Source organism: Myripristis murdjan, chromosome 21 (genome assembly GCF_902150065.1).
Source record: "Myripristis murdjan chromosome 21, fMyrMur1.1, whole genome shotgun sequence".
NCBI classification, from domain to species: Eukaryota; Metazoa; Chordata; class Actinopteri; order Holocentriformes; family Holocentridae; genus Myripristis; species Myripristis murdjan.
In genome coordinates, this window is record NC_044000.1 from 18,671,173 (window position 1) to 18,684,788 (window position 13,616).

Genomic DNA, 13,616 nt, shown 5'->3' on the forward strand with positions numbered 1-13,616 from the left:
TCTTCCCTTCTCTCCTCCCTTTCCTCCTCTGCCATATGCGGAGTGGCTTTCTGTCTCGGACGGCCTCTCTGCTCCACAGCGGTGAGCCTGCAGACACATGCTGCATTATATAATGGGAATCATTTAGGTTTGAATCCTCCTTGCTGAAGGGCCAGCATGTATACAAAGGCAGTCATTCAAACGGCTGTAATTATGTGACGGGGGCACACAAACACACACATACACAAACATACGCGCATACGCAGGGCCCACACATGTGCACAGACAGACTATTCTAATGCGGCTGCAGGGGATCAGTGATAAATGTGACTTTGCTTTTGTTCACTTTGTCATTACTTTTCTAACTGAGAGAGACATGTACACACTGTTGCACTTGGGGACGGCTGATAGCACGAGAGGAAAGGATGGTTCAGATAGAAAAAAAGGAACACAAAAAATTTCATTAATCACTTAAGGTCCCCTGCAGAGAATTGGTGGGAAAAAACTTACACAAAACACTGATCCTCCTATTTTTTTTCGGAGAATGGATCAACAGGCAAACAAATTGCTGACTTCCATAAGTTTTTATACCCTGTCACCTGCTGTCTGTGGCCATTCAGGGATGGTCTCTGGAATGAGTGCCTCTTTAACCCAGGTGGCATCAGTCTCCCCTCATTTGGAGCTAAATGGTACTCAGTTGTACTTTGACAGAAGAGGCATCAAGAGGTATAATCAAAACACACATAAAAGATGAGAACATTTTAAAGGGGAAGTTCACTCTTTCTAAAAGGGCCAAGCAGGTCAGGGAATTAAAGTCCTCCTTAAAAAAATAATAATAAAAAAAAAAAGCCTGTTTGAGCAGAAAGACTAAATACAAGTGAACAAGCATTTCTCAAACACCACAAGTTCATGGCTTATATAACTGTTGATTAGATGAGAGAGAGCAATGTGCACCTTCAGCACACATACTTACATTGCCTTGAGGGTATTATACATCTTGGGAATGGAGAGAGTAGGCTCCATGACACACACTCACACACACACACACACACACACACACACACACACACACACACACACACACACACACACACATACATGGAAAGTGATCACTCCTTGCTATTAACTTCTCCCACCTCACAGTCCAACTCTAATGTCACATCCCTGTTTGCTATAGAGGTGGGTTATGTTCACTACCTGGATTTTCCTGTCATTCCTTTTTCCACCGTTTGCCTTGAAAAGCCACTCCATTTATCACTTAATTAGGAATGACCACTGCCTGTTCTCAATTAAAGGCTATTTCAGTGCAATAATTAGAGGATGGACATCATTCTGTGATTAATGGGGGTGGTTAAGGGGTGTAACAATTCTTTCTTTTTTATTTGAATAAATACATCAATTATAAATCCTGCTGATTCGACTGAATTGATGTGCTAAAGGAAATATATTGCATGCACTGCTCTGACCTCAGTTTGGTATCAAAGGCTTTGAATTAATCCATTCTTTCAATAAATAAATAAATAAATTAATTAATTAATTAAAATAAAATAAAATAAAATAAAATAAAATAAAATAAAATAAATAAATAAATAAATAAATAAATAAATAAATAGACAAATAAATAAATAAATAAATAATTTTTAAAAATGTGTTGGTGATTGGACAGCATACTAAAAATTGCAGATTTTTAGTCAGTAAAGCTTTTTTTTTTTTTTTTTAAATAGAATAAATGAATAAATGCTAAAGTAATTGCTGTCTGTATTTTTTCACAAATGAGAGGGAAAAGTATAGTCTTATAACATTGCATGTGTTCATTCAATAAATAGAAAATTTTGGCTAAAAGTGCTGATTTGAATCATTGGCTTGAATTGCGGTTTACAAACTCAGTTCCAAATTATTGAATCGAGGGGCCAACAAGTGAAACGAATCGTTCTTGAGCCAAAGATTCACACCCTTAGCTTGTTATGCTTGCTGTCTCCACTAATGTGCAATAGTGTAGGGATTAAAGTTGCCTGATCCTGCCAATCTCACAGCCTCATCAGTCACCTGAGAGGCCAAACTCTCCACGTTCTCTCTTCACTTCTGTATCTTGACAAGGTTGCCGAGGAGTCCGTTTTTCAGTAAGGTTATTAAAATCCTCTGTGATTTCTGCTGAAACAAAAGCCGGCGGAGCACCTAACATCCCCGTGGGCTTCAGTCAGTCCTGTGACGCTGCTAAACGGAGAGTTTGAAGGGATGGAAAAGCTGTGGCTAATTCCTAATTACGCAAGCCTCTTCAGTTTAAAGGCTACTCTGCCATTTCCATTGTGCCGCTCATCAGCCCGGATTAGAAGTGGAACAAACATTCACACAGTTTAACAGCATGAAGTGATCTGTAACAAAGAAGTGATGTTCCACAACTTCACTTAATCTCACCATTTAGAGCTTCGCAGCAGCGCCAGGACTAAGGCTGGATGGGCATTTGTGTGTGTGTGTGTGTGTGTGTGTGAAAGAGAGGCGATGATCATGAACGAACAGAGAATATGCGTTTATGCGAACGTGTGTGTACCAAAGTGTTTGTCGGAAAAAAGTCCACGCTGCCAGAATGCATCAGTGTAACCTGCCACCCACCAGTCTGACCCCTGCCTGCTTTTCTGCTTGTGACACAAACTGATCTCAGCCCTGCCTCGCCCGAGTCCGAGGGAGGCCAGGCTTGACGGATGCATGCTCCTAAATGCCCATCACAACCTCACACACCCTCCAACTCATGCCAGTAATCCTCTGCAGGCTCAGCTGTGGTCAGAGAGTGTGATAATAAAATAAAACACCACACACCAGAATGGAAAAGTTGAAAAAATGACATGACAAGGTCATTTTAGTGGCAGAAGCATGGACACACACACTCACTCACTGCCTTTACGTACCAACCAACCAACAGCGGTGACCCATAACATTGGCATGTTGTTGTGACACACTTACCGTCAACAATGAACACACTTACCGTACTCTCCTTGCACTAGTGACATTTGTGTTTCCTTGTTGACGTCTTCTAAAATTCCTCGCATAGATTCTAATTTTAAAAACAAGCCTCACTATCATCAGTCTTCTGCAGAGACCTCGGGTCTGTTTTTTAAATTTTTTTTGTTGTGATTGCCAGCTGACATTATCTTCCAGGCGTCGATTTTTTTGGGGGGGCAACAAAACATATTCACATCACTATAAAAGGACACAGTACAGACGATGCATTCATAAACACTTTGCAAAGAAGCAGACATAAAGGGAAAAAGAGAGAGAGAGAGAGAGAGAGTGAGAAAAGCACAAAGCCTAAAAAGAAATTGCCCAAAAAGGGTAGAAATTGCTTCATGACCCAGAACAAAGCAAAAACAGCGCCTGTTGAAGTGATAGAGAGAGAGAGAGAAAAAAATCATTAGTGTCTACTTTGTGGGAAGGTCAAACAGTGTTTCTTTTTCCTGCAGTTTGTGCTTTTATGGAGACACATGCAAAGTTTCTGCAGAGAAGTGGCACGTTTGCACACATCACTCTTCCTCTGAACCCAACACCACCTCAGCCTCTGTGATCATGGAGATCCAGGTCAGTTTTAAACCGGTGCCACTGCTGACAAGAAAATAGAGCACATGGTCTTGAGCGGTAAACAATTAAGCGTGCGGCTTGCTCATTATAGGCCAGCGCAGCTTTGTGTGAACAGGTGAGGGATTGCTGGGAGCATATCGGAGGGCACACGTGTCAGACATGCAGACGTTTGCTCGGCTGTCGTGTCTATTGGACCCATGACACTCAGACTCCATCTGTTTGCAGGATTGTTTGCGTCTACAGATAGTTTTAGCCTGATGCTATTCTTGCCGGCCCGACCTCTGACCCCTGCTGCTCGACAGAATGTGACACCGTCCCCGAGCGGAGGCACCGACGGTGGATCAGTGATGGATGTGTATATGGGTCATGTTTTGAATGACAGGCGGACTGTGTCTTTGTTCCCAGCTAGGAAGGTTTGGTTCTGGGGACATTTTTTTTTTTTTTTTTTTGTCCAGGGAAAATTTGTCGAACACCCCACCCTCATGTTCCTTAGGCATTAAAACTGCAAATTTTCTGGTGTAAAACTCACAGTTTTACATTATTTGTCTTGCTACCACAGGGAGCCTATGGGGAGCATTATAAAATTACTGTTTCGGGACTGTTATGTTATAGTTTGAATGTTGTGGGAAGGTTTCCAAAAATGAAAAAGCATTATCTCAAAGAGTTTTGATATTTAAAATAAATTTCACTATTAGGCATTGTTCAAAATATCTTCTATCAGTGTTTATATTCCAACAGTTTTCATAAGATTTTTGTAGGTTTGATTCTTTGTGTGGTGAGTGACTGATGGTATAGCAAAATTAAAACAAACAAACCTCCGCAGTTCCTCCCCCGCCCTACTAAGAACAAGGTTATCAAGATATGGAGAGAGAAGGAGGAAATTTGGACTCTAATGCTATATTTTTCCTGCTGTGGCCTGCGGGCTGAGTTTCAGCATCACGGAGTGCAGCAGAGGAGAAGGAGCGGCCTAACAAACGCAGGAAGAAGTATATCTACGTTCAAGCCCCTCACCCAAGACAACTACCTCACACATGAGGACAGACGAGTGCTGTGTGTGTGTGTGTGTGAGGAGACTGACTCTGTTTGGGGTATATGTTTTATGATGACTGAGGACAGACATGGTGTGTGTGTGTGTGTGTGTGTGTGTGTGTGTGTGTGTTTATGCGCCCGCTATACATCCCTGAAAACAAGCTATGAATGAAAGGACGGCATTGTTCCTGAGGTCCAGCAGACCAGCAACATGCAACATATAGCGACAGGGTCACCGGGGCTTTAGAGAAAACTCCCCCACCCCTATTGACCCCTTGGTTGGAAATATTTTAAATCCAACAAATAAAGCTCGATAGACAGTTTAACAACTGATCAGACGTTAAATGGTTGTTGGTAGTTTTTGTAGTTTTTGGAGCCACAGCCATGTCCTCTGTCCAATCCGCTTTATGATGGGAGTGTTTTATGACTTCCTGTCCGTCCGGGTCATTGTTCAAGTGACTCAGCTGCATTTCAGGAAACAACATAATAAATTATAAATCATTTCTATTACCCACTGTGAACACGGGTGAGAAATTCTTCTGTGTGACTGGCGGTGGTCGGTTGACCGTGTGTGTCGGCACTCCTATCCATAGATAACATTGTGTTGGGCGGCTGGCTGGCTGAGGGGACCCGGCGGCATGAAATCATCCTGTGGAGGGCCGTGTGTTCCCCTGATTGAGATAGAAAGGGTGTTACCCTCCTTTGAAAGCTACCTTCGGCCCCTCGGTCTGCTCTTCCTGCCCTGTGCGATATGCACCCACAGGCTTCCCCCCTCCACTGTGTTTCTCAGCAAACTTAATGCACCTTTATCAAAAACCTTTCATCCTCCTTTTGTTTGGTTTCCTCACAAGGTTATAAGTGAATTAGCACCACCTGGCCGACTCCCAGGATAGACTGCTGAGGCTTAAAGGGAAAATCCACCCTAAAAACACTTCATGGTGTAGCTTGCATTCTAATAGCCATTTTATTGTTTGGTGATGTAGTTTTGTAATTTTGTGGATAAGCGGCGAAATAACAGACAATGTAAGGTCAATTTTTGATTTTTCTTCTGCAGCGACAATGGAGTTTGATAGCAGATCAATTTTCTATTAGTATCTAGCGACATATTTGTAGAAACCTCTGTGCCAAAGCTCTGGTGCGCCAGAAATGCCTGTGGAGTGTTGGAAGTACAAAAAAGCTAATGAGAACTGCACACAAGGCTGAAGTTTACTTAAAGTGCTTTCTGTTAGAGGTTAAGTATAAGGCAAAGGATTAAGGTAAGGTTTAGGGATGGACGGTGCAAATATTACACTTGCACGCCACAGGCTTGACATGTCCAAGACTCTCTCCGAGGGTGTAGGTGGATGTGACTCCGATTTGCAGCTCTCTAAAACATCAACAGGAAACACCAGGTTTCAGTCCATCAGAAGCAACCGCAAGAGAGCGCAAGGGCTTCTTTAGAGACTCATCGTTTTGCATGTTTAACAATGTTATTGAAAAATAAATCCACTGGAGAAGAGGCCAAAATTACAATTTCTTCACCCACAGTTTTAATGCAGCCACAGGACATGCTGAATTTTGAAGACAGGACTTGTGGGGCTCTCTGGGAAACACAGGAAGTCTCTAAGTAACATAGAAGTAGACGAGGTAGGCTGAGGGAAAGTGGGTGCATTAACCCATGACCCATGAAATTTTCATGCCCACATCATGCCAGCCATCATATCACTCCTCAAACACGTCAGCGTCTGTCCTGGATGAGAGAGAGAGAGAGGAAGAGATGAAAATCACAGAAAGTACTCTCATGCTCCTCCATTGCCCTCCTCACCCCACCCACCCCCTCTCCTGCTTCTCCATTGTGTGCATGTCTATCCCCTCTCCCTTCTGTGGTGCCCAGCACTGCAAAGAGGAAGCTGCCCTTCCTCTTCCTCCTTCATTGGTGAGAACAATCTATCCCTCCTCTCACCCCAATCTCTCTCTCTCTCACACACACACACAGACTATGTCTAGCAGTGATCGGGCTTGCTGGTTTCCCGGGGCCGGTCCGGTCCTGTGAATCTGCAGAGAGAGACGCAGACAGCCTGTGACTCACCCGTCCACTCTGACTCCAGAGGGGAAAAAGTAGCTGTGGGAAAGTGTGTCGGGTCACACTTTATTTGAATAGATACTCTATAATGTCTCACAATGAAGTCTACTGAAATTCAAATGATATGAGAAATGTAGCCTATTCAGTGTCTGGGCTGGGATTAACCTTAGGATTAGTAATATGCTGAGGTTAGAGTTGTGGTCAGGTTAAAAAAAAAAAAAAAAAAAAAAAAATACGGCCAGGTCAGAGTTGGGGTCAGGCTAAGGTCAGGGTTAGGGTTACATAGTGTTTGGAAATGCACAATATAACCCAGTGACACTTAGCTGAACATCTCCATTTCTGATGGTTAGTCAGCTGTGGAAAGCATACCAGAATGTCCTACAAGTATTAGAAGCGCCATTATTTTACTGATTTTTTAACCTAAGTAGAAGTAAAACTGAAAATCTCCTCAGCGTGACAGTTACTGTGTTACTTTTTGGAAAAGAGATCACAGTGGCATGAGATCTTTACTCTGCAGCTCGAAAAGCACGAGAGGTCAAACTCCAATGTTTTTAAATGGAAATAATTACAACATAAAGACTGCAGAAACAAAGTAAAACTTGAGCAACTGACAAATGCCCAGCTTCTGGTGCTTATGGAGAATTTACAAAATTTGTGCAAGGTATAGGATGTGGGTTAAAACATAGTGCATAGTTTTAAATATAAATGCATTTTAAAAAATATATAACTGAATAAAAATATAGTTAAAAGATATAGAAGTGCAGTACTTGAGTCAAAATGTGTTTAAATAAAAGTAAAATTACTGGCTTCAAAAGCAATATTCAAAACTACCCAGTTACAGCAAGTGTAATTATGTGATTACTATCCAAATAAAGAGTTACTGAGTGTACAGCTAGTAGATTGCAGCAGCCTTTGTAGTGGTGCTTGAAACCAATGTGTGTGTGTGTGTGTGTGTGTGTGTGTGTGTGTGTGTGTGTGTGTCGGTGGGTGCTGTTCCTACCATATCAAAATGATATATGTTCACCAGATTTCCCTGGAGGCACATTAGAACATTTGAGATGTGAAACGTAGGCTTACACACCCATCCACCCACCCACTCACACACACACACACACACACACACACACAAACACACACACACACACACACAAAACAATAGAGGCCGTTCGAGCAGCTCCATCCCATCACAGACACACAGAGGTGGTGTGTGCTGGCGTTGTAACAGGACACGGAAGGGGAAACCTTAAGCACAAATGCAGGTAGTCAGGCTAAACAGTCCAATCCTCTCACCATTTAAACACATCGCAGTCCTTCCTAATCTATCAAACAATCTAATTTTACATAACTCTCTCCCAAACTGTCTTACAATAGCCGACAAAAATATTTATGGAGGAACAAACTTTAATTTTTACTTGCTACCTGTTCCCTCTCACTGACTCACGTTACTGTTTTGGCTGTCAAAATCTCGTGTGCTCCTGTGGTGAAGCCTGTCCAGCGGCCCTGCTCATGCCCTCCCGAGCTCGTAAATGACCTTGTCGCAAGAGGCTATCATCTGAGCACAGTCGGGACAGTTGGCTGGTCCAAATTCAACAAAGCTGACCTCCCAAATACAATGGCAAAACCCAAGTCCAGCTGGGCGACAAGAGCTCAGCCCTCCACAACACAATGGTATGGCCAGTGACCAGATGTGATATATACTGTAGGGTCTGTCATAAGGTGTGTGTGTGTGTGTGTGTACGTGCTTTCATGCGTCCATTCATTTGCGTGTTTGCACAAATGGTGGTACACTGGCACAGATTTGGGTTTGTTTAAAGAATAATTTAAGCGTACGAGATCGAGCCTCTGGACTGAAACTTTTATCACTTTTCTCACCAGTTTCCCTTGGCTGATGTTGAAGCCAGCGGTCACAATGTACGAACCGCCGTTGTTTGCTCAGTGAATTTTGGACGCCTTTGTGAATGGCTTTAATCTTCCTCACAATCGCTGGAAAGAAATAAGCTCTTGGTTCTCAGAGGAAATGAGGAATTGCCTAAGAGGAATGTTCACACTCCGACGTGAGAGAGGCTCTTGTGCAAAATCATGGTCATGCACAAAGGAAAGCTGCCGGCGAGCTTGACGTCTACCTGCGCCCATTCAAAACCAAAATGGCTCTAAAACAGATGACTCATGAAAGAAAAACGAAGAGGAGAAAACCTTTATTTCTGTGGCTTGGTGATACAATAGGTCACTAAAACTCAAATAATAAGAGTCATACATGCATACAGGCACTTATGTATGGACACTAATTTGCACACCAAACAAACAAGTGTTATTTCTATATGTGTTTAATCCTTATACTATTGGGGTCTTAGTGTTGTGCTATGCTATGGGACTCAGCACTGCCCTCAGGTCATGTTCTATCTATGGAGGGCATCGCTGATACCATCTCTTTAAACTCACTCTGAATGCCCCCTCTGTGCATGATTAACTGTGTGTGAGAGAGACAATTCAGGTTATGATCATGTGGTTTGAAAAGTGTGTGTGTGTGTGTGAGAGCAAAATAGAGAGACGTATACTGCGAGCTTGGAGGTACAAGGGTGGAGAGCAGTTTGAGACACCGAGCTTCAAAGATGTGTCATGTGGTTGTGCACAAAACGGTGCCACACTTTCTATCATTTTAAAAGTTTTAGCTCAACTTTTTAAGCTGCATCACACAAAAATCACATCAAGAATCAGAAAGATGATAAATATGTGGATATAGAGGTCAGAACCTTATGTTTTCAAGCTTCCAACATATTACTGCAAGGCAATTTATTATCTCAATTTATTATTCCCTTCATCTAGTATTAGAAGACATGCCTTTATTCTATATTAGAAATAGAATAGAAATGCAATTATATGATGTAGCAGTGGCCTGTTCAAATATGCACTCTCGTTGTTTTAGTTCTACGTGGAATGGACTTGAGATAGAAACCTTTAAATATGAACCTTTATTTTGCAAAGTGACTTCTAGTAGCAGGCATTTGATCAATGTCGTTGTGAGAAATCCCCTTAAATGTTGCACAGCTCTGGATATTTTTCATCGCGGCATTCATCCTGTAGCTGGTTAATGTTGTGTAGGTTCTTCTGCCTCTCAGGGCCGCTGCTTTTGGTTCAGAGGATGAGAGCCAATGTGACTTTAGTGACGTGCGAGGAATCGCTCTGACTTTAACACCCAGTGGGATCCTCGTTCTTTTCATCTGGCGCTCAGGCCAAAGTAATATTAGCTTTCCTTTTGTGCAAATAAAGCGCTTGATTTAACTAATTTAGATTAGTGGAAAGGCATTAATGTTTGTAGATGTTGTAAATGATGCCTCCAATCAGTTTCATTGGATTATTCAAATCGAGCTTAAAATTTGTAATGCATGAGGACTATTGCATTTCTCAGCATTTCTGCTGACCGTAGAGCTGCCAGACCAACTGAGTATTTTTCCTCAGGGAGTGGTGGGAGATGTTCATTAATGCAAAAGGGGTAAGCAAAAGGCCAAATTAGAAAAAAAAAAACACATCTTACAACATGTATTAGAATCATATAAAGCAGAGTTTTAATTGCCGTAAAGGTCTAATGTCCTGTTTGGGCTTTCATATATTACACTGGTAAGGTCATTACAAAGGTAAGATTTCAGCTCCTCTCTCACCTTCCCTCTTCCTGTGTTAGAAAGGCTATGCGAGCAGGAAGCGCGTGGCACCATCGCGCCGTAGGCAGATCGCCGTACGATATGTTTGTTAGCGTGTTAGCATTCTGATTAACGGCCCGTTGGTGCTCTGCTTCGGGGTTCTAATCTGGCCTCACGCCTCATTGCACGTGCTCAATAGAGTCCGCACCCTCCATCATGACATCATGTCTTTGTGTGAAATCCCGGTGCCATTCACGGGCCCACCGTAGGGCTTAGCATGCAAGCGTCCACTATACCAACACACAGCTCTTTAAAGGGAGTCCCCCAGTCCCCAGCTCAGTGGATACACCCTGATGCCTCCACAGAACCCTCTGAACATGGCCTCCATCCTCCGACCCAACACGCTGGGCCCATGTGTCCTCCCGGGCCCAGAGGAGAGGGAGTATTCTGTCTTTTTGTTGGGGATTTTTTTTTTTTTTTTTTTTTTTTTTTTAGAATATGCACATGAGGAGATATTTTTGGTCCTGGATATATGGAGACCAGTTGTAGCTAACCTAAACATCTATCTTATAAACTGATGTTCCTGGATGCCATATCATCAAGAGAGAAACAATAGCAAATGAACGGGGGACATGTTTTATGGCGAGATAGTGCCAAACTCTGATTTTTTTTTTCTTTTCCTCTAAGATTATTATGTATTTGTCAAAACCTGCTGGATCAGTGGTGCCCAAGTTGGAGGCCAAATCTGCCACTATCCAACAGATCAGAGAGCAGAGATCAGGAGGTGGGCTTTCTAGTTCATCAGCCCAGTGATGTCACCTAGGACAGCGAGTGCTATTGGTTGAGGGAGGGAAAGGGCTGGCCATAGAGAGATGGGCAGAGTGGAGATACATCCATGAAAGGAGGGATGACTTTTATCGATTCATGCATTCATTTCAACAAAGGTTCGACCGATGTGTCAGTTTGCAGAAATATCGGGCTGATATTGGCCTTTTATTAAATATATGCTATCAGCCAATTATGTCATCCACCTGCAGCGTGATGGATGTTCATCCTTTTTTTTCCCTTTGCACATTATATTTATCCCTTCCTTATTTTCAGTAATATTTCCAATAAAGTAATTCTTCCAGTAAAGACACTAATCCATCTCAGTATTTTCCCAGGGTCAGCTTGTTTTTAGAAGCTGTATGCATTTAATGGTTTAAATGGTTTAAACGGTTTATGGTGATCTAAATGCAGATTCAGATACCTTTCTACCCTGTCAAGTATAGTATTCCAGGTGGAAAAACTAAATAATTTAAGTTTTTGGCATGAAAATGGTTAAGTATGAGCACAATATATCAGCTATCAGCAGCTTCAACCCAAAATGATCACCTTTGGCATTAGCCTTCAAAAAGCCATAGCTGTTAAACCGTTTGTTCCACACATGTAAAAAAAAAAAAAAAAAAAAGAGCTGACCACCTGATTGAAGCTGCTATGAGCTACTTTGCATAATGTACATATTTCGAAGGGATAAAATAGCTCCCTTAATGTTCACGTTAAATAGATTATGCCTTCAACCAGAAAACAAATCTCTGCTGGGTCTTGAGAACATGGAAAAAATCCTGGAAGCTGGCAATTACACTGTACAAAGGGAAATGGATTGTTTAAGTGTAAATAAACTGTCTGTTGCTTAAAACATTGCCTACTTGCTGCCATGTAATTGTTTTGTTCCTTCCTTTAAATCGCTGCATCAATAGTTTACCCTGGAGCGCAAGTTTTCAACAGTTTAGATAGTAGACAAACAAAAAACCGTTCTTCAAATAAACCTTTCCCAAGTCCATGCATGGTTTATATTGGAAGTCTTAAGTGTTGGCTCAGAGAAATTGCCCTGTCAGATCTACACCAGGTCTAACTTTTTCGTAATGGTGAGATTATGTGTTTTACTCCTCAGACAACCTACAAAGCGTGTATGATCCCGATATCTTGTGTCTCATTTCCCCCCTTTACTATCTCCTATCAGAGAGACTGGCTCAGCGTTTAGCAAAATCATAGAGAAATTAAGGAATTAAATTAAAAGTTGAAAATGTAAAAAAACCCATTTGTTATAGTTTAATACAGCCAAATTTAGTTATTTAAAGGCCAAGAATAATAAATCATCAATTAATCTTTATGGGATCATTTTAAATCAAATGTGATTCAAGTACTCACTTACAGCTCCAAGTTCCAGTTTTTCTGAGTTTGACAAATGAGGCACAAACAGTAAGCGATCAGCGTCCCAGACACCTCACAACTGATTCTGAAATATGATGCAGCAGCTATTTGTTTGCAATCATGTTGAAGAAGACCAGGTGCCCAGATGCTTGCTATTGCTAGTTTAGATGATTAGAACATACACAGCAAGCGTGATGGTGTGTCATTATACCTTTTTAGGTGTGGGGAAAGACTTTTCCCTGTGGGATCTCTCTCCTCAGTAGGTAGTTACTTCACTGGGCAAAGAGTGTTCCTGTGCTTCTCATTTTGCTCACGTGTACAGCACAGCAAGCGCCGTATCCTGCACAGTGCGTGTGGTGTGTATTTGACGTCTTGCATTTGATCAAGTTGTCTCATCAAGATAGCGATTATTAACAGTGTTATTACTGTTTTCTTCAAGAGAAACATGTATGCAATTAACTTTTATAGAATTGTACATGAAAAATACTATTCAGTCACATGTTGCATTTGATCCAGTTGAACAGTAAGTAACACTGTTTTTAAAACAACATAAAACAGAGAAACATAATTTAAAGTGACGTGATAAAAAGCAGCCATAAATATTGTGGACATTGTGTGATAACACTGCTTAAAGTTTTTGAGAGGCAAACGTAATTAATGTTGCAGCCCATGACTTCCAGAAGGCTGGTGTTGTGGTTATGTACTCTCTCTGTCTGACTGCCGAGTTTCCAAATCCATTTGAGCAGCATGGGCAGAGTCCAAGAAAAAGTCAGCTTGTTTTGTTGTTGTACAAGATTTTTTTTTGCAATTTTTTGTTTGCACTTGTATCGTGACCTATGAAATTACTCATTGTGTTTGTGTATGATGCACACCTGTATTTCATAATGACATTTTCAACATATTTTCACTGTGAAAACAAGCTTGTCTGCTCAGGCGCTGTGGCACCTTTCCCTTTGTTGAAACAACTGTGAAATAACTCGGAGATCAAAAGGTTTATGCCAGAGGGTTTTTCTACCATGTGCCTGGAAAGTCATTTCTGTGTGTCCTTTCACTCAATAGTTGACATTCTTCACATTCCAGCTATGGTGACACAGATATGATGATATACACACTTACACACACACACAGTGGTTGGCTCAGTCAGCTAC